Raw genomic sequence first — 25593 nt, 5'->3', positions numbered from 1 at the left:
GCTGGTACCTCGAAAGCCTAGCAGGAGCTCGATTCCTAACAAAGGAATACCCTCCTCCCCAACATGACCCATGCCTCCACAGCACAATGGCCAGTGGAAGGTTCTAACAGCTGGGGCCACCAGGTGGTCCCACCGTGGGAAGTGTGAGTTGGGGCTGGATCCCAAGCCAACCTGCCTTCCAGCCTGCCTCCCGCTCAGGGTGCGTGACAGTGGGATGCCCAATCTCTCACCTGCACACTGGGCTCTTGGGCTTCCCACAGGGCACCTGTACACACTTTCCTCTTCCAGGGGTGCTGGCTGTGACTATCAAGTACTGGGATAGGCCTTCTGACAGTCATCCTGGTCCTGAGAGCGAGGGAGTGCTTTTCTTACTCCCGCCAACCCCTGACACACAAACCTGCTTCACTACAAAAGGAGAGGCAGCACAGTGGGGTCGAACAGAATGCCACCAGACATGGAAGCCGATGGCCACGGCCTGCATCCTGTCTTTGAAGCACTGGACGCCTCCTCATTTTCTATGTGCCCCAATCTCATCTGTAACACAAGCTGTCACGTAATACGCAAAGCGCTTAAGAATGAGCAAACTCCGTAGGTGGCGTGTGACCTATCACCGCAGCCAGCCTGCTGGAATCAAAATCCCTACATGCTACCAGCTGCATGTGAGGATGGATGGGGCATTCCCTGGCTCAAGCAACTGTTCCTCACTGCTCTGTAACACGGCTGGCGCAGCCCACACCCTTGGTCTCGTGCTGTTGCCTCTCCATCACCACCCCTGTGCCCCTCAGTACGGGGGACTCCAGCTCCGGTTCCCTCTAAGGCCCTAAAACCGAGCCCGGGACCTATGAGAAGTCTTCCCCAGTAGTGGGAGCTGTGCTCAAAAATCCCAGGGCACACTGCAGGGGGGCTCTTGAACTCCAGCCTCCCAACCCTGGGCCTATGTGAGCTGAGACAGCCACTTCTCAAGAATGCTATGGGAGGGTGGCTAGTGGTTGAGTGTCTGCCTTCGGTTCAGGGCGTGATCCTGAAGTCCTGGGATCGAGTCCCACATCGGGCTCCCTGCATGGAGATGCTTCTCCCTCTGCCTGTGTCTCTGCCTCTCTTTCTGCGTCTCTCATGAATAAATAAATAAAATCTTTAAAAAAAGAAAAAGAGTGGGAGCCTGATGTTCTGACTCTCCCTGCTGTGGGAGAGTCAGACATCAGGCTGCCTCAGCTTCATCTCAGCCTTCCCGCATACCCACACCGGAAGGAGCAAGGCGTGGAATTTGAGAGTCCCTGTGCCATCCAAGAAACGATGGCTGACCCACCTAGAGCAAAGGGCTTGACCTAAATAAAATCAACATGGAAGAGAAATTGGTAGGTTTTCTGCTGCCATCTAGTGGCCAACACCAATAAGAGCAGGCAACGCGCCAGGCAGCAACCACACACACCCCCACACCCCCACCCCCGCCCAAGGGTGACAGGTAGTCAGCCCTGCACACCTGGACCAGGAGTGTACCGCCTGCTACCTGAGGCAGAACCTAGCAGAAGGCAGAGGGTGCAAGAAAAATGTGTAAAGCATTTTGGTTATCCTCCAGAGACTGAGGAAGGAGGAGCCTGGCCCATTCAACCATGTAAGAAATAAAAATGGTCGTCTGCCAGGTAAAAATAAAAACTTAAAACAATTATTTTAAATACAATTTAAAAATGGTTCTCTGACTCTAGGGCAAGGCTCTGCATAAGCACTGAGAAAAAGCAGGTAAATAAGATTCTGGCCCAGGCCACAGAAACCTTCCTGTGTGGCCGTTACTCTGCTTTCCCAGACCCCAGGCTGCCTCACTCCCCTCACACACATCTACCAGCCTCTGACTTTGCCCACGTTGGTCCTTCTTTGCCCTGCAAATGTTGCTGCCCCTTCCATATCACATCATTCCCTCTCCTCATGTTCTCAGACTGGGCTGCAATTACCGGGTTGCACGTCCCACCAGATCCAGCCCCCTGCTCTCAGCTAGCTGTCACAACCACAGAACTGCAAGCTTGACTCCACAGGCCAAGCCAGGCTGAATCTCAGCACCCCAAGCACTTCTTTCTTACCTCCTGTCCCATGGCATGCCAAACCTGCCATGCCAAACCCCAGGGCCACTGTTCCCCAGACCTCCCTCCATCCCTCCAAAAGGCCCATCTGTCTGCTGGCCTGTGAGCCTCCTGCCACAGGCAGCCTTCCACCTGGAATCAGCAACCCTGAGCAGAGGTGAGAAGGTCCTCATAGATGTTAGATGTTCTCCTTGATTGGCAGAGCACCAGACAAAACCAGGAGACCCAGGCTCCAGCCTCACTTGGTCCCTAACTGGCTGCACCACTCCCAGCAAGTTTCTTCCTTCCTAAAGCCTTCAAACTCCCCATTTGTAGAATGAAGGATCATTACTTGGGTCTCTTTCAGGTCAAAATGTCTATGACACTAATTCATACTAATGTGTCAATGACTGGTAACAGCTAATTGTATAACTGTTCCCACTATCCTCTCATCTCAGGAAGGGGAGAGCCATAACCCATCACCCATTCATTCATGCAGTAACTGAACACCCATATGCTTCTGGTGGGATCAATAATTTTAGCAGTGCGACTTGCTTAGGTCTGCTCCAGCCACAAGAAGAAAGGCCAGTGAGGAAGGCAAAATGTCAATGCAGAGCAGACACCGGCAAAGTGGAAGGCAGGAAAGCACTCACCTGCGCCTGCACACACTCCTGACAGAGCGCCTAAGCCTAATTTTACACTCTCCACAGGCCCTGCTTCATGTATTCCCCCTCACAGCAGCCCTAGGAACTGACCGGGTTTGGAACTGCAGAAACTGAGTCACCCAAGTGCCACAGCCAGTGAGTGTGGAGCTGGGATTCCAACACTAGCGGGTGCTCAGAAATGGCCCTTCCCTCTCCTGCCCTCCATCCCCATGCGTTCACGGTATCCAAGCCCTGAGGTTCCTCCACCCCACACTCAGTTGTTCCTTCCAGCAGCCCCTTAATTATGTCTGCACAACAGAGTCAGTTAGAGCCCTGGAGGGCAAACTCCAACCGTCTGCCCAGCTTTGAAGAAGCATCATTCTAGGCCATAGCTGAACCCATTCTGTATGATACACTCAGCTGAATGGCATGAGCTATCTTGGAACTGCCCTTGGATAACGGGGGGGGGGGGGGGGGAGAAATGAATACACTGCGATGAAAGGCCTGGAAGGATCCAGAAGGCACAGCAAGTGTCACCTGATTTCCCCCAGGAAGGGCACTGAGGTTGGGGGGCAGTTGTGGGAATGGGGTCTCGCATCTTTCATGCTGTTATCTTATGTTACTTCATTTTTTTGCAGCATATTTCATAGAGTAAATGAGTCATTATCTTAAACACTTTACACAGAGAGATGGCAGATCTACACTCGGTACGTATAAGGAGAGTGCCAGGGGACAAACCAGGTCTCACAGGACAGGGCCCTAGAGCAGAAAACGAGTCCTCGGCTTTTTCCAGGGTGGGTGGGGTTCCTGGTGCATGGGCAGATGGTGGAGTGGTTTCTGGAGCGCAGAGACAAACTCTCTGCCCCCCAAAATACCTCACCCATCTGCTCCTTCATGCCTGAAATTCCTTCGCTGAGGGACAGTCTTTGATTCCTTGGTCAGAAATAGGTCTGAAACCATAAACCCACCCAAGAGAAGCAAAACAGCGCCTTCAAGTCATACTCAGAGGGAACAAGGTCACTGGTGTTGGGGGAACAAGGCTCTCAGAATCATCCCATAGACAAGATGGGGACATTGAGGCTGGAGGCAGTAGTAACCTGGTAGATTAATAATTGCGCAGAGGTGAGAGAGAGGACTGTCTGGGCCAGCAGGCAGGAAGGCATCTGTCCTCACCCTGACTTGGGTGGAAAGAGACAGCTGACCATGACTGGGAAGGACAGGCTGAAACAAGTGTGACCACCTGGGCTGAAAGAACCAGACTCCAGAAACTCCACGAGCTGGAAGAAGAGACAATGCCATCAAGAGAAGAGCAGGTAAGAGAGAGGAGCAGATCTAGAACTGGTGAAGCAGGAGTCTCCTGTACCACACCGCTCCCAACCTTGCTGGATGCCTGCTCCAGGGCCTGAGCATTTTAAACAGGATCTAGACAAATGGGGCCACACCGCAAAAGGCATTAATAGGATGGTGGAAGACCGTAGAACTGGATGAAAAGAAAGTGGAGATGTTAAAACTGAAAGAGAATGCTCAATGTCATGGGTTGTCAGGGAGCTACAAATCAAAACCACAAGGAGAGAGCACTTCACACCCACTAGGATGGTCATACTTTATTTTTTAATTTTTCTTTAATGGAAATAAGGGTTGGGGATCCCTGGGTGGCTCAGCGGTTTAGCACCTGCCTTCAGCCCAGGGTGTGATCCTGGAGTCCCAGGATGGAGTCCCACATCGGGCTCCCTGCATGGAGCCTGCTCCTCCCTCTGCCTGTGTCTCTGCCTCTCTCTCTCTCTCTCTCTCTCTCTCTCTCTCTCTGTGTGTGTGTGTGTGTGTGTGTGTGTGTGTGTGTGTGTGTCTCATGAATAAATAAAATCTTTTTTAAAAATGGAAATAAGGGTTGGCACAGATGTGGAGAAATTGGAACCCTCCTACATCGCTGGTGGGGATGTGAAATGGGGTCACCACTGTCAAATACAGTTTGGCAGATCCTCAAAACGTTGAACCCAGAGTTACCAGATGATACAGTGATTCCACTCCTAAGTATATACCCAAAATAATGGAAGACAGGTGTCCAAACAGAAACCTGTGCATGACTGTTCACAGCAGGCCTACTTTGCAACAGTCAAAAGATAGGAACCACCTGAATGTCCAACAACAGATGAACGGATCAACAAAATATGGTATATCCATACCATGGAATATTATTTCAGCCATAAAAAGGAATGAAGTACTGACATATACTATAACTTGGGTGATCCTTGACGATACTACACCAAGTACTGAAATAAGCCAGACATGAGGGCCATGTTATATGATTTTATTCACACAGAACATCCAGAATGGGCAAATCCATAGACAGAAATCAGATCGGTGACTGCCAGGGGCTGCGAAAGCAGAGACCAGGGAATGAGGTCTCAGGGGTGTGGGATTTCCATTTGGGGTGATGAAAAGTTGTTGAACCAGGTGGTGGCGATAGTTTCTCAGGACAGTGAATGTAATTAATGCCAACTAATTGTCTACTTTAAAAGGTTAAAATGATAACTTGAGGTTATATGTGTTTTGCTACAATGAAAAAATGTTTTAAAAAATGGAGAGTTGCCTCTCTCTTTGTATCTCTCATGAATAAACAAAATCTTTTTTAAAAATTAACAATGGAGGGGATCCCTGGGTGGCGCAGCGGTTTGGCGCCTGCCTTTGGCCCAGGGCGCAATCCTGGAGACCCGGGATCGAATCCCACGTCAGGCTCCCGGTGCATGGAGCCTGCTTCTCCCTCTGCCTGTGTCTCTGCTTCTCTCTCTCTTTGTCTATCATGAATAAATAAATAAAATCTTAAAAAAAAAGATTAAAAAAAAAAAATTAACAATGGAGAGGACTTTGGGAGGGACATGATACCTGAGGGCCTATCCAGAAGAGGACAGACGACAGGACTTGTTCTGTGAGTTCCCAGAATAAGGAACTTACCGGGAGGCAAACTCTTGACAGAACGGTATACACGATGGCATCTTCGCCACATGTCAGGCACTGTGCCAGCAGCTTCATCAGCCTGAGATGTTACCATTATCCCCATTTCTAGGTGACAAACTAAGGCTCCAAGAAGGTAGGCCATGGGCCCAGAGTCACAGTGGGGGAGCTGACTGCACCACTGCACCCCTGCTACAGTGCAGAGAACATAGAGGTAGCTTCATGAAGTCCAGGCCCAATCAGGCCCCACTGTCACCCACTTGCATGTGGCCTCTGGCCATTTGCTCAGCCTTGCTGTGCCTCAGTTTCCCCCACCATAAAAACTGGAATAACACCAGCAACAGGCTCCAAGGCCTGTTGAGACAATGAAATGAGATAATGAATGTGCCCAGCAGCTCCTGGCACATGAGGGGACTCCATAAACATAGAGTTCCTTTTATTTTCCCCCTCAAATGTGGACAAAATTACAAAAGTAAACAGTCTGAACAGGTAGAGAAGGCTCTGACAAAGGTGGTGAGGAGGTGAGATAAAGTAAAGGCACCACAGAGCAAGGGCAAGTATCAGACGGGTTCTGGCCCAGATGACCTTGAAGCTTCTTGCACTGAAATCTACTGTGGCTACAGTAGAGAGCTTTTTCCCCAGAGCAGGCTATGCTGGAGGAAAGGAGGAAGCCATCCAAGGACACTGAGATCCTAGAGGAACCAGAGTCCCCACAAAAAGAAAAAAGGTGTAGAGAGCCGAGCGGCTGGGAACAACAAAAATAAAGTTCGCCAATAAAAATAGAAGTAATGTACGCTTTTAGAGCAACCCCATGTGTGCCAGACACTATGCTTAGCATTTTATATAGATTATCTCGCTGAATTCTCACATCTCTACAGGGCAGACACTATTATTATCCTCATCTCACTGAGGAGGAGGCTCAAGGTAAAAGGGGTACAGAAGCTAGCTCGAGGTCCTGCAAGCAAGAAGCGCCCACCTCTGCCACAGCCATGGGCCAATCCTAAGCTTCAGCCCCAAGAAACCCTATCACCAGACTCGAGGGGTGATGGCCTTTGGACTTCATCTGCCAAGCTCTTGCCTCCTGTTTTCAGGCAGAAGTCTATGCAGAGCAGAAAATCTTGCCCCCAACAGAACCTTGCCCCCACCCCTTGCCCCCAAGCAGAACCTTGCCCCCACCCCTTGCCCATTCCTGGCCAGAAAGCTAAAGCTAGAAGCTAATGCAAAGAACAAATTGTGAGAAGACCCAGTGAATATTTGGGAAAATTTTGTCAAGTGGAGGGGGGGGAATAAAAGGGGCAACTTCTGTTTTCACCAGTTCAAATCAGCTTGAGGAAGAAACCACAGGCCACTTGGAGCGTCTTGCAAATGCTCAGCCCAATCCCGCCGGTGTGCTGGCTCTGCCGTGAGAGGGGTTCATGTTTCCCGAGCTGGCCTGGCAGGACCAGCCACAGGCCCACGGCTGACTCTGCAGTGGCCGGGGAAGCAAAGCAGCTGGAACATGACCCTCCGGCCTTCCCAACAGCACCACCCACCACCCTGAAGGAGCCGGAGTCCTTGCAGTTCCAAAGCCCACCCCTACCTGCCTGGTCCATCCCCCTGATCAGTGGCCCCTTCAGAAAAGAGGCTGCCAGGAAGGCATCCAAGGAGACCCAGGGTGCGAGCCACGTGACAAGGCCTGGGGGCACTGGGGGGAAATGTGAGCAACTGGCAGCAAGCAGGCTCTAACTCTGCCTGGCTCTGACCCCGGAACCCCAATCCACAGCAGAAGCCACTCACCTTCCTGTCCTGCCACCTCAAGAAAATATGAGAGCTGGAAAATAAGAGAGCTGGATCCAGAAAAGCACGTCGTGAGATCCTCACTTCAGTAGCTTTTTTTTTGTTGCTGTTGTTCGGTAACTTTTAAGGGCATCTAATGTCTGGGACATTGCACCAAACCCTATACCTGGACAATCTCGTTTCATTTTGGTGACAGCCCCTCGCAGTAGTAATCATCGTCATCACCATTTCAAAGGACAAACAGGGCAGGAAAGGGACTTGTGCAATGACAAATTAGTAGGTAGTAGAATGAGGATACACACCCCTTGTGGTCTGACCTCAGAACCCACACTCTTAACCAAGATCCTTTACCATTTCCTAAAACAGACTCTCAGGAGCTAGTAAAAAGAATTATTAAACACAGTTCCCAGCCTCAGAGCATTTACAGTCTGATGAGGGAAATGGATAGATAGATCCAGTGCTCAGGGAAACAGCCTACGAACACGTGTATTATCACCCAAAGCGTGCAGTCTCTGCCTCCAGTATACAAAGGCACAGACCAAAGAACCAATGGAAGACTCAGAAAGAAGACGATGGAAGTTTAACTTTAAAATATGATGTGCACAACAGCCAAAAGGTGAAAACAAGCCACATGTCCATTAAGAGATGACTGGATAAATAGAGATGTGATGTATCATACAATGGAATATAGTATTCAGTCTAAAAAGGGGATGAATGGATCCCTGGGTGGCCCAGAGGTTTACTGCCTGCCTTCGGCCCGGGGTGTGATCCTGCAGTCCCGGGATCGAGTCCCGCATCAGGCTCCCTGTGTGGAGCCTGCTTCTCCTTCTGCCCGTGTCTCTGCCTCTCTGCCTCTTTCTCTCTCTCTTTCTCTCCCCCCCCCCCCTCTCTGTCTCTCATTAATGGATAAATAAAACCTTTTATAAAAAAATAAAATAAAAAGGGGATGAAGTTCAGACCCACGCTATAGCACGGCTGACCCGTGAGGAAACAATGCAGAGGCTACTAAGCCAGTCACCCAGGGACAAAGGCTGGTTTATTCCACTGATATGAGGGACCTCAAGGCCTCAAACTCGAGACAGAAAGAGCAGTGGTTGCCAGCCTAGCGGAGGGGAGTGGGGAGTTGGGGTTCTATGGGCACAGAGTTGCAGTTCAGGAGGATGACAAAGTTCAGGAAATGGATAGTGGTAATGGCTGCACAGTAACGTGAATGTACTTAATGCCACTTGTAAAGGTAAACGGCATGTGCTACCTTGACTGGCCTAGGGCACCTGGATTAAACATTACTTCCGGGTGTGTCTGGGAGATGGCTCAGATAAGATTCATACTGGAATTGGTGCAGTCAGTGAAGTAGGGTGCCCTTCCTGGGCCTGGTGGACACCAACCAGTCAGTTGAGGGCCTGAATAGAACAGAAGGTGGATAATGGAGAAATTTGCTCCCTTTTTCTTGCCTCCACTGCTTAAACTGGGACATTTCTTCTCACCATCCATCCTTGGACTAGAACGTACACCATTGGCTCCCCTGGTTCTCAGGCCTTTGGGGTCAGACCAAATTATACCACTAGGGTCCCTGGCTTGCAGATGGCAATGGGGCTTCTCAGCCCCCTTAACTACATGAGCTAAAATCCCTCGTGATCGGTCTCCACTTATGTGCTATGTATGTCATATCATCATATGACATCATATGATAAAAGATGTGTGTGTGTGTGTGTGTGTGTGTGTGTGTGTTTCTCTTGTTGGTTCTGTTTCTCTGGAGAACCCTAATACACTACTGAATTGTACAGTTAAAAATGGTTAAAATGGTAAATTTTATGCATACCTTGGCACAATAAAAAAAATTTCTTAAGCCACCTGGGCAGCTCACTGGTTAGGCATCTGCCTTTGGTTCAGGTTGTGATCCTGGAGTACCCCGATAGAGTCCCACATCGGGCTCCCTGCATGGAGCCTGCTTCTCCCTCTGCCTATGTCTCTGCCTCTCTCTCTGTGTGTTTCTCATGAATAAATAAATAAAATCTTAAAAAAAAAAAAAAAAGAAAGAAAGGAGGAAGGAAGGAAGGAAGGAAGGAAGGAAGGAAGGAAGGAAGGAAGGAAAGAAAAGAAAGAAAGAAAAAAAAAGAAAAGAAAAGAAGAAAAGAAAAAAAGAAAAGAAAAGAAAAGAAAAGAAAAGAAAAGAAAAGAAAAGAAAAGAAAAGAAAAGAAAAGAAAAGAAATATGCTGGTGGGCTGGTGGTGATAGTGATAGCCTGCTGTTCCTTAAACTTTTTTCTGTCTTTGCTGTAACCAGTGGGAAACCCAGAGTGGCAACCCCAGCAGCCTCGTTGTGGGGTACAGAGATGCTGAATCATTATGAAGCCAGGAAGGATGTGGAAATTCAGTCTTTTATGTTTAAGGCTTTCTTGAAGATGACCTGGAAACAGGCCTTCCGTGTTCTGAAAGTGTATTCCCCGCTGAGTGCAAATAGCCAAGAAAGTAGTAGGTGGGATCAGCCTGTTTGTGTTTGCAGGTCCATAAGAAGCCAGCAGAGCCCTAAAAGTAAAACCCAAGGATGAAGAAAGTGGTCAGGGCTCTCTGGATCCCTAAGATAATGAACCATTGAAGCCACCCCATACGGGGTAAGAACCTCTCCTCCAAAAATAACAGTATGACTAGTTTAATATTAGTTGTATTTTCATTGATCCCTTACTAAGCATTTTATAAGCATTATATAATTTAATTCCTGTAACATCCCTGGGAGTTTTAGTTATTCCCACTTTATAGAGGAGGAAAGTGAGGCTCCAGAAGTTAGGAGCAATGCTTATAATCTCTGGGCTAGTGGCCCACGATCTGAATCTCTCTTATCCTACACCTGTTTTCTTTCTTTCTTTTTTTAAATTTTGTTTATTTATTTATTTATTTGAGAGAGAGAGAGAGAAAGTACAAGGAGGGGTGCAGTTGGAGAGGGAGAAGCACACTCCCTGTTGAGCAGGGAGCCTACATGGGGCTTGATCTCAGGACCCTGAGATCATGACCTGAGCTGAAGGCATACACTTAACCAACTAAGCCACCCAGGCGTCCCTAAACCTGTTTTCTTAATCACTATGGGATACCAGTTTCCTTGTACACTTGAACATAACACACTCAAAGGAAGTCTCACCGGTGAGAGTAAATATTGCCACAAAGTCCAGTATTTATCCAAATAATATGTGTAGGAGCCTTAAAATGCCAGGTGACATGCTAAGTCATGATCAATATCCTCAAAACACAAACAAAAAGGTTGTTGTTAAGTTTGGATCCCAAATGCTCTCTAGGTTTACTTGGGAGTCAGTTTCAAACTCCTCATTAACCACAGAACTGTTAAGACAACAAAGCTTCCCCCACTCCCATCCCTCTATAGTCAAACCAGGCAGGACCGGCATTATCTAACAGGCCATGGCAATGACATCATTTGAAATTGGACTTTCCAAAGCCATTTAAGGCAGGAGCAGAAAATTCTTCTATCTGACAAAAGCCATTTGAACTACAAAGAAAAAATCAACTGGGATTGCGTGAGTGGATAGAAACTTAAATCAGGGTTTTCTTTTGGAGAGAAGTATACTGTCTATCCTATAGTATTCGGGAAACATGACCAGTAAAAAACAATGTGTATTTTTAAACATCATTCTTCAATTATAAATTGATGGCCAACTACAGGACAAAACTGGAGTGGGGAGACACTGATAAAGAAGAAAGAGGGAGGGGGATCCCTGGGTGGCTCAGCGGTTTAGCGCCTGCCTTTGGCCCAGGGCACGATCCTGGAGTCCCGGAATCGAGTCCCATGTCGGGCTCTCTGCATGGAGCCTGCTTCTCCCTCCTCCTGTGTCTCTGCCTCTCTCTCTCTCTCTCTCTCTATGTCTATCATGAATAAATAAATAAATAAATCTTTAAAAAAAAAGAAGAAGAAGAAGAAGAAAGAGGGGAATCAAAGGCAGAGGACCCACCTCCCCAAACACACTTAATGCCATGCTTTTGAAAGTGCTGGAGACCTCACTTTGCAGGGCACAGGCATGTATATCCATGCAACAAGTGGCCTGGATCCTGGGAGGTGCTTGAGATGTTTTTATTCTTGCTGTCATTATTGTACAGTAAAGAAAGTCTAGGGGCACCTAGGTGGCTTAGTCAGTTAAGAGTCCGACTCTTGGTTTCGGCTCAGGTCATGATCTGAGGGTGGGGAGATGGAGCCCCTAGTTGGGCTCCACGCTCAGTGTGGAGTCTGCTGGAGACTCTCTCTCACCCTCTCCCTCAGCCCCTCCCTTTCATGCTCTCTCTCTCTTTCTCCAAAATAAATAAATAAACCCTTAAAAAAATTAAAAACTACCTAAGAACAAAAAAAAAGAAAGGAAAAGTCATTAATAATTAGTACCATCATCTGCATTTGGGGTATATTCCCTCTAGTCTTTTCTCTTCATGTTTCTAAAAAATTAGGATTTATAGCACATATCAGTTTTGAATCCTACAGTATTTGCTTGACACTTTCTCATAAGCATCATCTTCAGTCAGATATAAGTTTTGAAGACATGACTTTTTTTTAAAGGCTGAACAGAAGGAATCAGATGAACATGTCAAAATTTACATAACTAATCTATTGTTGGACATTTGGAATGTTTTCAATTCTATTGTAAATAATGCTATAATGAAAATACCTCATGCATATGTGGGTACATATATACATATATACACACACATATGTATGTATGATTAGTTCCTCAATACAAATTCCAAAAAAACAGAATTATTGAGCCAGAGGGAAGGATATTTGATATAAATTTCCAATAACTGTACTAAAATTAATACTGAGCAGTGTTGCATTTTTGCAACTCCAGACATAAATGGCCCCATATCTTTATGTTTTCTGCACGGACCAGTCTCGATCATGCTGACAGCTGAGTTAGTCCTGTGAGCCAGGTATTTTCCACTTCTGTTTTAAAGTGTCAATAATAAATAAATAAATAGTCTCTTTATCCAGGTGCTCATATACCAAATGAAAATGTGGTTCCAAATCACTCTGGCAGCCCCACCTTTAGCACCAGTTATAACATGTCTTGCATCAGAGGTAGGTAATAACATGCCTGTTTCCTTCCCTTTCATGTAAACTCCAAGAACTCAGGCCCTTGGCCCTGCTCATGTTTGCATACTCTCTGCACAGCTTCCTTCAAACCACTTGTCTTCCATCAAGGGTCCTCAAACTGATTTCCATACTCCTCCACACACCCCATGTTCCTCCCCAGAAAGTCACAGGACTGAGTGTGTCACATATGTCATAGGATTTAGAAGTGAGAAAGATCTGAGATCTTGGGCAAGTTCCTTGCCCTCTTCTGGTACCTCAGACGCCTCGTCTATAAAATGTTGAGTAATGATACATCCCTCAGAGAGCCACGGAAGGACAAAATCTGATAAATTATGGAAAGTGCAGGGCACCTGGCTGGCTCAGTGGTTGAGTGCCTGCCTTTGGCCCAGATCGTGATCCTGGGGTCCTGGGATTGAGTCCCACATCAGGCTCTCTGCAGGGACCCTGCTTCTTCTTCTTCCTATGTCACTGCCTCTCTCTGTGTGTCTCTCATGAGTAATTTTTTTTAATTATGGAAAGCACTTGTGTGACAGGAACCTCAAAAACACTCAACAATCACTTTTGTTAAAAAGAAAAAAAAATGGAATACATGAAAATAAACCCACCAAAAAATTGCTTAATCCTCTACCCACTGGAGGAGATTAAAGAATCATACAGCTGTCTTTCTCATCTGAAGCTCATCCAGGTCCCAAATGCCTGGGTAGAGATTCAGAACCTTCAGGGATTGCACCAAAGCCACTGAACCTCAAACCAAGGGTAAGGGAGGTCTAGCAAAGCTCGCCATGGCAGGCAGGCAGGTCAGCGCGGAGCCACCGAAGCTCTGGTCAGCTATGAACAAAGGAATGAGGACAAGCGACAGGGAAACCAAAAAGCAACCACCTGAAATCACTCCAACCAGAACAGGGCTTTGGGGCACCAAGTGCAAGCAGGGAGATGGTTCAAAGTACCTGACTCCTCCCAACTGGGAGCCTGGAAGCAGGTTGACTAGTATAAGCCGCCACTCCCTAGCTGACCCTGGCCAGAACTGCTATTGTTCATTGAAGATGCTGGGAATTGAGTCACCATGGCATTGTCCAAATGCGCTATCAGGAGGAAACAGCTGGACAGTCCAACACCAAGCGCAGGAAACCCCAACCTCCACCAGGGCTCCCCTCAGAGCCCCCACCCTGCTTAGGAGGCCCAGCATCCTGCTCGCCTAATCCCTCAGAGACCCCTGATCAACCCCAAGGCCTCCACAGTCTGAACAGACCTCTCTGTTTCCTGCCTCCGTTTGCCAGGGACAAAATACACATTCTTTGTGTGGCATTTTGGCAACACTCCTAGGGACAGGGAGGTGGGGGGCCCCTGGGTTCAACCTGCCAGTAAACAGAAACCAAGGTGCAATCAAACAGGAAAGAGAGGACACACAATGACACTGAATCAAGTGGAAGAGGACATATGTATGGCAAGGAGAGGGTTTTTCTCAAGACTCAAACATGAGTGAGCGGATGCCACCTCACTGCAACGTTGCACTCAGGTGGGGCTAGAGACAAACCCCTCTGGAGAGAAGAATTCTTGTCAGCTTCTGTATCTAGAGACTTGACCAGGGTCTCCTGCACTCCCACAGAGGACCCAAAAATCCCTGCTGGGATTTAGAAATAACTCAGAGAAGCAGCTGGATGGCTCATGGTTTAAGGTCAGAAAGAGACGAGTCTGACTCCTGCCTTGAATATTGCATAGCTGTGCAACCTATGTGGTGTGAGTTATATCACATACCTAACCACAGGCAACTAGAAAACTCAAATTGATGATGCCAGCTGGATTTACAGGCACACTCCCACCAGGTGTCAACTCGGATGGGGGTCAGGAAAGCACACGCCCCACCTAGACTGGTGGCTGAGACTCAGATCCAGCCAATCGTTGCCACTGGCCAGCATGCCCTCCATGTAACCAGACTTTTCATCTCTAAAGAGCTCCCAAATCTCTACTTTTGTGAAACCTCTTCCATGTTTAAATTAAAAAAAAAAAAAGAAAGAAACCAATAACACCAACGGGGCCCAAACAAAATACATCTGTGGCCTGGATCTGATTTAGGGCCACTGGACTGAACTGCCACCTCGGCTCCTCAACCCTAGGTTCCTTTTCTTCAAGACGAGGGTAAATAAAAGTGCCTGGTGTGGGAAGGATTCGACAGATAGGCCCATCACACTTCACACTGTGAAATCCACAGAAGTGCTTGACAAGAGTGACTTAACTCAGCCAAGCTAGAAGGGCCTCGAGGAACACCCACCCCAACCTTCTCATTCTACTGAGAGGAAATGTCAGAGAGGGCCTGTGGCTGACCCAAGGTCTGCAAATGAGCCCATGGCAAGAGGGGGGCTGGACCCAGGTCCCGGGACAGTCACCTAAGCTGCACAGGCCCGAGCAGCCCCTCCTAGTTACAGACTCAGTTTACCTCAGATGCCTCGGTACCTGCCCCTCACAAGTGCTGGTCTTGCCAAGAGCTGTGGGCAGCTCCCCCAAGGCCACATCTTTGCCTCACTACCAGAACTCAGCCTCACGCCAGACAGGTGACAAGCCTTACCTGCTGTAACCTGACCGATGATGAAACTCAGCAGTGATGCTCCTCCTCCCCCCTCCCCCTGCATCCCAGCATTCCTCAGGCTGGCCCTATGCCAGGCTCAGTCCTCTGACCTATCCCAACCCAGTACAGCAGGGGGTTGGGGGGTAAAGGAAGACTGGGCATGAAAGAGATGGAGGTGACATCAACAAGCAGAGAGGACAGACAGGGGACAATGAGGCCTGAAGAAAACGAGGCAGGCCAGCAGGCCAGGAAGTGTGCTTGGGGCCAGATGGCTTGGTACAGCTGGAGGAGAGAGAGTGATTGGAGGGTAGGGGGCTGGGAGAGAGGGCCAGAAAGGATGGTGTGGCTGCTCCTGGGACAAAGGTCCCCAGGCTGAGGGGGCTCTGGACGAGCTCCCTGCTAGGTTTCTGCCACACAAAGGTGCTAATTAGGCAGAGGGAAGCCCGTCCTGCCAGGCATAACCAGCCTCTTTCCAGAGCCACAGAGCTTGTTCCTGGGGTGAAGGAGCCTGCCAAGGTTGCATCCTGTCCCCAGGCCCCTGGGGGTATCCTGTTCGAACCTGCTCTTACCGGAACACTTTTCACCCTTGGTGTCTCAGAGTAACGGCCCTGGAACATCTCTTGGCCCTTCCACAGCATACATTAGAGCCTGCCAATTAACTCTAGCTGAGGGGCAGACCTAAACCTCCAAGGGGCAACCAGGAAAGTAGAGGAGGAGTCTGGGCTCCGAATCCCCCCCACCACGGAGGCTTCTCAGGGTGTAGAACATGGAGGAAAACCAACCCCTCATGTGACAGCAAGGCCCAGAACAGGGAGCGACGTGCCAAGGTCACAGTATCAGTCGATGCAGACAGACACCTGGCTCTGGAGGCACCAGCTGGCAGGCCTGTGATGACAGGACACCACCGCCGCCCCAGGCCCCCCCTCTGGGCATCCCACGCTCTCACCCAAAAACACCTCCAGAGCACAGCCAACACTGCTGCAGCACCTCACCGCCCCGTCCCCCTTCTCACACTTCTCACAGAAGCCCAAGGTCACACACACCTTCTAGCACAGGTCTCTCTCGCACGCTGATGGCTCCAATCTCCAGCGGCAGCAGAGAAGTGGGTAGGACGGTAGGACGTGTCAGCAGCCACCTGCGGGGAGTTCTCAAGTTAAATATCCCATGGGGCTGGGGTGGGCAGGGGGGAAGGAGGAAGAGGGAAGATGGAAGAGGGAAAGGCTGAGACCACCAGAAGAAAGCACACACAAACATCACGTGGCTGAGAGAGAGGGCTTCACCACAGTGCTCTGGAGAAACCAGAGAGAGATTTGGAGACTCCAACAGGTTTCATAGGGCTCACAATCAGGCTTCCCCTCCAGGAAGGAACACAGACTCTGGAATCTCCCAGATTGGAGTTTAAATGCTTCTCTGGGGCATCCCACCATATGACCTCAGGGGGCAGCTAATGACCCCCTCTGAGTCTGGTTTCCTCATCTTATAAAGGAGTACCTGAGGCATAAAGGGAACGCAATGACTGGTGGTTATTCACATCACTGGGGCTTTCTGCACTAAACCGCCTTCACCCCTTTATGAGCATCCTGAGGGCAAAGGGCATAGGCACTTGTCCAGTTAGGGGTCAGAGGATGAACTGTGAGAACATTCATCTGTGACTGACTTTCTAAATAACATCTGACCTACCTTTCTTGTAGGTGTTGCAAGCCAAGGGGCATGGGTGTGCTCACAGTATCACAAGGAGGGTGCTCAGCATCATGGTCACCCCCCTCCAGACCATGGCCCACGGTTCCTGAGGGCAGGATGACAGTCCCCTGAGCCCTTGGCCCTGTGGCCTCCAGCTCTCCCATATCATCCACCAAAGTCCTGTCTTTATAACCTGTTTGTCTTACTTGATAGATGGTGCCTGGTGCCTCTTCCCCTCTCTAGAGGACAGAGAGAAGTAGAGGGAGGAGTAAATGTCTTTCCACAGGTTATGGATGAGGAGATGGAGGCAGGGACGTGAAACTGTCTGGGGTTCCTGAGCACTCAGCCTGAGGCTGGTTCTCATTCGGAGGCTGGGAGCTGTGGAGACACTGGTCTGGAGTGGGAGGGAGGGAGCAGGAAGAAATCTGAGGGCGAGTGCCACAGGGATGAGCTCACACCAAAGTTTTCCCATATTTGTCAATAAATATACACTAGATAACTTTGTTCCATTAAGAAAAAAGGGGGATCAGATAATCCAATAGGAAAGATAGAAATCATCCTTACCATCTTCCTCACCACCGCTAACAGCTGCACAGCTTCCCGTGGGCCAGGCAGGTTCTAGATGCTTCACACATATTAACTCACTTAATATATTGTCACAATGACCTTATGAAACAGATCCTTCACTATCTCCATTTCACATGTGAGAAAGGGTCTTAAAGAACTTGCCCAGGGCTATTGCAGGGAGCAGCCGGGCTGAGATCTGAACCAGGAGATCAGATTCCCTACGCTGCCTCTCACCTCCAGGTCTCCCCTCACCTCCTAAGCCCCCCAGGTGACAGCTTGGAGGCAAGCTCTCAGGCCCCAAGGTTCCAGTACCTGCAGCAACTGCCTCCCAAAGTGCTCCTTCAACTGGGGGAGCTGGACTCAGATCTGCCAGATGGACTCCACACAGATGTTTCTTCTGGTCCCTGGCCTCGGCCTTCTGCCTTCACCTCTAGGCAGAGGAAGTAAGGAGGCAGGGGCCAGAATTTACCATGATCTTCTGTTCCTGCTGACTCAGAATCCCAGAACAGATGGACAGGGGAATTTCTGAATGAGTAACTAACCACAGAAGAATAAAGTTATGTAAATCAGCCTACAGCACAGGAGAAAACTAGGCATGGGCTTTTGAAAATTCAGGCAAAGGAAGTGGGAAAGGCTCAAAATGTGTGTTCTGTCACTGTCTGTCTCGGGGCAGAGCCAGGCCTGTTGTGGGTTTCTAGACTACTCCTGATTACAAAGCTAGAGGTTTTTACCCCACGGGCAGCAGCAGAGGAACTGCTAAACACATTTGTATTTCTCCCACCAAAAGAAGAGGGAGGCCCTAGGACACAAAAATCAGACAGACAAATGATGGAGCTCTGAGTCCTCTCCCTTCCTCGTGTTGTTTTTGCTAAAGTGCTTTTATTAACAGGCTGCTTGTCACATTTCCCTCCAGCAGCTTCTAAAACTGAGCCCAAGAAATGTATCAACAGCTCTGCCCCAGCAGGACAGGAGGTAATGGTGGGGAACACTCAAACTCTCCATTACAAACCTTTTCAGCAGAGGGGGCTACCCCTGCAACACCCAGGAGGGAGCTAGATGATCAGGGCAGTCTGTGCTGCCCTGCTTAGACTGAGCTTGGAGAGCAAGAGGGAGAGAATGGGGCAGCCCCGGTGGCCCAGCGGTTTGGCGCAGCCTTCAGCCGGGGTGTGATCCTGGAGACCAGGGATTGAGTCCCAAGTCAGGCTCCTGCATGGAGCCTGCTTCTCTCCCTCTCCATCTCCCTCTGCCTGTGTGTGTGTCTCTCTGTCATGAATAAATATATAAAATCTTTTTTTTTTCTTTAAAAAAAGAGGGGGAGAATGGATAAGCTTTAGCTGGAATTTTATTTTTTCCATAATCTTGAATGAAGTTATCTTTCCTTCTTGAGCACTTTCTTCCATAAAACCGTCCTGCTGGTAAAGGTGAAGATTTGTCACCGTCGTAGGCTTACAACTCATTCTGGCACTTGGTCTGCATTCATTTCCAATGGGGAAGGCTCAGGCTGGGTCCAGGAAGCCACAAACAACAAGCTGGAGTGCATCCAAAGGCAGCCACTGGGGCAGCAGGGTCTCCAAATGAAGTTATCTGAGAGACAGCTGGTGGAGCTGGAGAAGAGATTGGGTGGTGGGGTGGGGTTGGGGGGGTGTCAAAGACTCCCAGGTTGTCATGTGGACAAGGAAGCAGGCTCTCTGTCTCAGCTGGCAGAGACAAGGCCAAAGGAGGGGCAGACCTGAAAACCAGGGCTGCCCAGCAATCAGAGCAATCCCAGCTCGTCACTAGGAACATCCAAGCAGAAGCTAGCTACTAGCTACTGGGCTGCAATCCAGTGCAAGCCATGCGTGAGAAGGGGAAGCCCTGAGGACCCCTCCTCCTCTGAGGATCTATCTCTCCTTTAAGACAGTTCCACACAGTGAGGAGTGGGGTGACCTCAGGAATACAGGGTCTGTTGACTGGTTTTGTACTATTCTCATGTATGCTCAGCACTTCACACATGACCTTGCCATAACCGTGTAAAGGAACGTACTATGCCTGCCACACAGGAGGTGCCCATAAAAGATCTGCTGAATGAGAAGTGAATGTGTAAATGGATCCCTTTTACCAAGGACAAAACTGAGGCCTGCAGAGACTAAGTGCCTTGCCAATGTCAAGTATCTGGGCAGCAGCACAGTTGGGCTGTGCCCTGCATTCTGAGCCCCAGGGCCTCTGTCCTGATTCACTGCAGTGCTCGCTACGGCAGCTGCCTTCAGAGACCTGTTAGAGTCCATGGGCCATGACCAAATGCAACCAGCACATCACTAACTGGCAAGTTCTGCTTTCCAAATATCCTCCAAGAAGCAGGCATTGCTCTTATACAAGAAAATAACAAAATCTATCCAGATGTCCAGATCAGCCCACCATCCCACAACCAAAGCTGTGGCCACTGAAGAACCAAGTGGCCAATCAAAAAGACAAGCAGTAGAAGAGTCAGTCAAAAGATTAAAATGAAATAGTCGTCTGTGAAGCTGTGGGGAAACTGGAACCCTTACACACTGCTGGTTGGGGTGGAAGATAGTACAGCTGCTTTGGAGAATAGTCTGGTAGCTCCTTAAGAGGCTCAACACACAGTTACCATACCACCCAGCAATTCCCCTTCTAGGTATTTGTCCAAGAGAAATAAAGACACACGTTCACAGAAAAAATTGGGCATGGAAGCACCTGAGTGGCTCAGTCAGTTAAGCATCTGCCTTCGGCTCAGATCATGATCCCAGAGTCCTGGGATAAAGCCCTGTGTCAGGCTCCCTGTTCAGTGGGGAATCTGCTTCTCCCTCTCCCTTTGCCCCTCCCCTTGCTTCTGCTTTGTCTCTCAAATAAAATCTTTTTTTAAAAAAATTGTGCATGGACGTTCAGAGCAGCATTGGCCATAACAATCTAAAGGTGGAAACAACTCAAATGCCTATCAACTGAGGAATGAATATGGACAAAATGTGGTATGTCCATGCAATGCACTATTGTTTGGACTTAAAAGGATATTCTTTTTTTTTTTTTTTTAAGATTTTATTCATAGGGAAAGGGAGAAGCAGACTCCCTGCTGAGCCAAGAATCCTGGGATCATTACTGGAGCTAAAGGCTAACATTTAACCAACTGAGCTACCCAGGTACCCCTTAAAAGGAAATTCTAACACAGGCAACAATGAGGGTGAACCTTGAGAATATCATGCCAAGGTCAAAACCATAGGTAAAAGACCACCTATAATATGATTTCATTTATATGAAATGTCCAGACTAGGCCAATCCATATAGGCAAAAAGTATGTTCGTAGGGTCGTTTGGGGGGATGGGCATGACTGTCAATGGGCAGAGGTTTCTTTGACAGGGGATGAAATGTTCTCAAATTGATAGTAAGGAGAGTCACGCAGCTGAGAGTATGCTAAAAACCAGTGAATTGTTCACTTTAAATGGGTGGATTTTATGGTATGTAAATTATACCTTAATAAAGCGGTTTTTAAAAGAAGAATTAGTTGGCTATCTTCTTCAATTTTAACAGATCACAGAGAGTCTGATAAGGGATAGAGATTAAGGAGTAAATCAAGGGAAGGCAGCAGCTCATGAACTCATTGCCTCTTACCATGTCCAAGATGCTGTTTATTTGTTCAACAAATACTTATGAGAACCTACTGTAAGTCATGCACTATGCTACATCAGAGGTCAATAAATGACAGGCTGCTGGCCAAATCCAGCCCACTGCCTATACAGCCTGCAAACTAAAAGTGGTTTTTCCATTTTTATGAGGTTGGAAAAAAATCAAAAGCAGAATAATATTTCACGACATGTAGAAATTATATGAAATTCCAATTTTGCTGTCCATAAATAAATTTTATTGGAACCCAGCCACACTCATTCATGTACACATTGTCGATGGCCATTTCCATGCTGCAAGGGCAGAACCGAGTAGCTACAACAGAGACTGGACAGTGGGCAAAGCCTAAAATATTTATAATCATGTCCCTTATAGGCAAAATGTCCCAACTCCTATGCTAGAGCCTGCAGATACAGTAGAGGAAGAGCGATGAGCCACAGCAGCCCAGGACTCTGTCTCCTGGAGTTTATGGTCCAAGGAGAAAGACATTCAAGTCTGAAGACCACACGGGTGAATGTACAGTTATAAATGGAGAGAAAGGTTCTGAAGGAAAGAACCCACAGACCAATGAGCGCACAAAACAAGGGCACTGACCCTGGCCAGGGATCAGAGAAGGCCTTGTGGGCAGACTTAACTGACACCTGAAGGAACATATGGGAGTCACATGTGCAAAGGCCCTGGGGAAAGGGAGCATGTGTGCAGTCTGGAGAAGAGCTCGAAGGCCACCAGGCCTGCAGTACAGAGTAGAAGGCATGTCTTTAGGGGTCAGCGATGCTCCCAAGTCTGTGCTCCCCTGGACACTGTGGGAAGGGGGCTGAGAGCCACTTAAGAGTGGCAACTGGGTACAATCCCTGTGCTCGATGATCTAAGTAGACACAGGTGGGAGTCCTCATCAACAGAAAAAAATATTTCTTGATCATCTAACAAAGTACCCCTCACTTTCTTTATCCAGCACCATATAGGACACCACACAGGAAAAAGAGGCAATCTGAGACTTCAAAGGAGGACACATGTAGTTGAAGAAACAAGCCCCAAGTCCTTGGCTTGGCTCCTCATCGTTGTGCTCACAGGATGCCCAGAATGTGCTTCCCCAGAGACCACAGAGGACTGCTCTCTTGATTCCCTAAGGTCCCTAGATCCCTGGATGAGAGGCTCTTTCTGCCACCTTACTCAAAACAACTCTGCCCTGCTGCCCTCCCACCGGCTCCATGTCCTCCCTAGGCCCTAGGCCTGAGCCTGCTTTGTTTGCACCACCATACTCGACTCTGCCTGTAATGCAAGTATCTGTTCATTGAGCCACCCTGCCGAGAGAAGGCAAGCTTTATGAAGACAGGAACTTTGTTTTTCCCCTACTCTGTTCCCAATACCAAGACCTGACATGGAGTCAGCTCTCTAATTAATATTTATGGAATAAGTGCAAACACAAACACTTAAACACTAAAGGGTAAATGCCCTTGACCAGTGACCTTTGGCAAGTTACTTCTTTATGGCTCCATCTCCATATTAGAAAAATAAAAATAAGGGGTGCCTGGGTGGTTCAATCAGTTAAGCATCTGCCTTCAGCTCAGGTCATGATATGATCTCAGGGTCCTGGGATGGAGCCCCATGTCAGGCTCCCTGCTCAGTGGGAAGTCTGCTTCCCCTCTGCTTCTCCCTCCCTCTCCACTCATGTTCTCTCTCTCTCTCTAATAAATAAAACCTTAGGGAAAAAAAAGAAAAAGAACATAAATACCTACTCTGTAAGTAAGTAAGGTAATGCATAAATGTTGATCACGACTTGTCATCATCACCCTGCGTCACGAGTCTATTTTGTGTCACATGTTCACAGAGGCATTTTAAATATGTATCCCATTTCATTCTCATGTAAACTCCCATGAGATAGATTTCATTACCAATTCCCTTTGGGAAGAGGGGGAAATTGAAGCTCAGGGATACCAGGTAAACTGTCCAAGGTCACACGGTGAGTAAGCAACAGAATTAACATTCACACTGGCACCATCTGGCTTCAAGGTCTGTGCTCTTTCCTTTCTGCCCAGCTGCAAACTCAAACAGCCAAAGGCTGCTGTGGACAGGGAGTCAGGCTTATCCTGGAGCATGAGGACTGTTCATGAAGGAGGTGAGCTCAGATTCTGTTCTGAAGGACTGAAGGGATTCAGATAAGCACAAGGGCAGACAAAGGCATTCTATGTCCAAAAAAAAAAAAAGGAGGTGGGAGCAGTTCTTTCCCATTAGAGACCTATCCTGTCACAATACGAGCAAGAGAGGACAGTGGTAGAATCACAGGACTAGCACTTGGGAACCTTGGATGCGTCCTGTCTAGCCACTGGCTTTATAGAGCAAGATACCAAGGTCCAAGGAGGTAGAGTCCTTGAAAGGCTGCAAAAGCCACAGATTGTACCCCTACCCCTATGCACTCAGGATCATCTTCTAAACGAGATGCATTCTTATTCTTCTTCATTTAATTACTTTTCAAAAACTATAGGAGTAATGCATGCTCGCCGCAGCCAGAGAAAATAAACCAAGATGAGGGAAAAGCCCTCCGTGTCCCACCACTAGCCATAAACTCTGTTAAACAGTTTTATATTTAACAGGTGTGGAGTTACATCAAGCAGCTGGCATTATCAGAACAGTTCAGACCGGGGTAAATTGTAGTTTTGTTTCCGTTTTTATGTCCAAGTCTCTTTGCAATTTGTTTATTTGTTCCCTCACTCATTCGGCCAGTGACTACCGAGCTCTCATGTGTAACGCACACAGCTCCAGGTACCAGGGACTCTGCCAGGAGCAGATATAATAAAATGGTCCATCATTCCTTTCCCACAAACGCTGAAGAAACACACCTACCAGTGTGTGAAAAACAACATCTAAGGGCAACTAACCACATCAACTCTGCTGTGGCTTAACCTCTCAAGAAGAATTCGTGTGCTTACCTGTGCTGCCCCCCGAACTTCACTAAAACAAGAATGAAGAGACTTTTGAAGGCATAAACCCACAATCTCAAAGACAGCAGAAGGAGAGATGATAGCCATAGCCACACAATTAGAGAGACTGGAGGGCACAAGGACAAATGCTAATTCACTTAGGAAACTTGGGTGCACTGAATCCTAAAGCACTGGCATCCCAGGAGGCATGGGGACCAACAGCACCACGGAGGCCTGATTATAAGTGTGCCTGAGAAAGAGTCCCAAGCCCCTAACCTCCTCCCCCACTTCTCTCAGGCAGGCCAGTGTCCCACCCCATCCCAGGGGTTTATTCTTTGGAGAGGACAAAGTGGAAGATGTGCGGACTGGGGAAGCAACAGAGGGAAATGCTGAGCACCACGCTGGAAACAGCTAAGTTGACGTACAGAAGACTGAAATCCCTGCCCTCTCCCCCATTAGGCTCCTGAGCACAGGGGGTCAGACTTAGACTTTCCAGGCAGACTAACAGAAGAGTCTCCTCTAGGAAATCTGGATAGCTCAAGAGAAATCCCTAAGATACTTACCAGGTTCTAAGTGAAACAGGCCTGCCAGGTCACCCTACATGAGGCCCAGAATCCACAAGAGCCCCCCACATAAAAACACACAGACCGTAATGCCCCACACAGATATATGCAGCCCACCAAGGATCACTGGACCTCTGGAGAAAGCCGGTCCCAGGGAAGACAAAGGAAGAGCGCACACGCGCATGCACACACGCACGCGTGTGACACACACACACACACACACACACACACACACACACACACACCTTCCAGGCAATGGTAAGGAAAAATCCTTCCCTTTAAAATATAACTATCATGATTAGCATCAGAGAAATGAGAGGTGATACTGCATCCATGAAACCAAAACAGGCTGCTATTTTTAAAAAAAGATGTATCTAGAACACAGAACTCTTACAAATGAAAAATATGCTAATTAACATGAAAACCCAATACAAGCCCAGATGATAAAGCTGAAGAAATCTGCCAGAAAGGGGTGAGAAGAGGAGAGAGGAAGAGAATAAATCACAGGACCAATCTGGGAGATTCAGTGTCCAAATTCTAGGAGCTCCAGAGGAAAGAAGAAAGAAAACAGCAGAAGGAAATCATCAATGAAGTAATTCCAGAAAGTTTCCCAGAACTGAACTATGTGTTTCAAGACAGAGAGGTCCCTGAGTGCCCTGGATGGACATGTACCTATAATAAAGCTATGTCGCTTGTGAAGTTCCATAGCTCCAAAGACTTTCACACAGGACACTGGCAACTCCAGAGAGAAAAATCCTTTGTTATCCACAAAGGATCAAAATGGGAATGGCATTGGGGCACCTGGGTGGTTCAGCTGATTGAGCAACCAACTCTTGGTTTCCCCTCAGGTCATGATCTCAGGGTGGTGAGATCAAGCTCTGTGTTGGGCTCTGCACTCACAGTCTGCTTGAGATTCTCTCTCTCTCTCTCTCTCTCTCTCTGAGTCTTCTCCTCCCCTGCTCACATGTACACATGCTATCTCTCTTTCTAAAATAAATAAAATATTTATTTAAAAATTGGGAATGGGGAAGCCTGGGTGGCTTAGTGGTTGAGCATCTGCCTTCGGCTCATGGCCTGATCCCAGGGTCCAGAGATTGAGTCCCACATCGGGCTCCCTGCACGGAGCCTGCTTCTCCCTCTACCTACATCTCTGCCTCTCTCTCTCTCTCTCTCTCTCTCTGT

The 25593-nt window shown here is 48.2% G+C and overlaps 1 protein-coding gene across 6 annotated transcripts in view; it reads right to left on the bottom strand.

Moving 5' to 3' along the window:
- The window catches only part of TSPAN9 (tetraspanin 9), a 200948-nt gene that overhangs the window by 142907 nt on the left and 32448 nt on the right, over window positions 1-25593 (bottom strand). For 3 of the 6 annotated variants that reach the window (XM_041735948.1, XM_041735951.1, XM_041735947.1), the window contains one exon: window positions 16112-16203. The exons of the other annotated variants lie outside the window; for them this stretch is intronic. The gene's annotated coding sequence lies outside the window, so the exon portion shown is untranslated. The remainder of the gene's footprint in view (window positions 1-16111; window positions 16204-25593) is intronic. 6 annotated transcript variants of the gene reach the window in all.

Source organism: Vulpes lagopus, chromosome 21 (genome assembly GCF_018345385.1).
Source record: "Vulpes lagopus strain Blue_001 chromosome 21, ASM1834538v1, whole genome shotgun sequence".
Classification (NCBI taxonomy): Eukaryota; Metazoa; Chordata; class Mammalia; order Carnivora; family Canidae; genus Vulpes; species Vulpes lagopus.
Note: the sequence above shows the minus strand (reverse complement) of the source record. Positions and strands in the feature narration are given on the sequence as shown.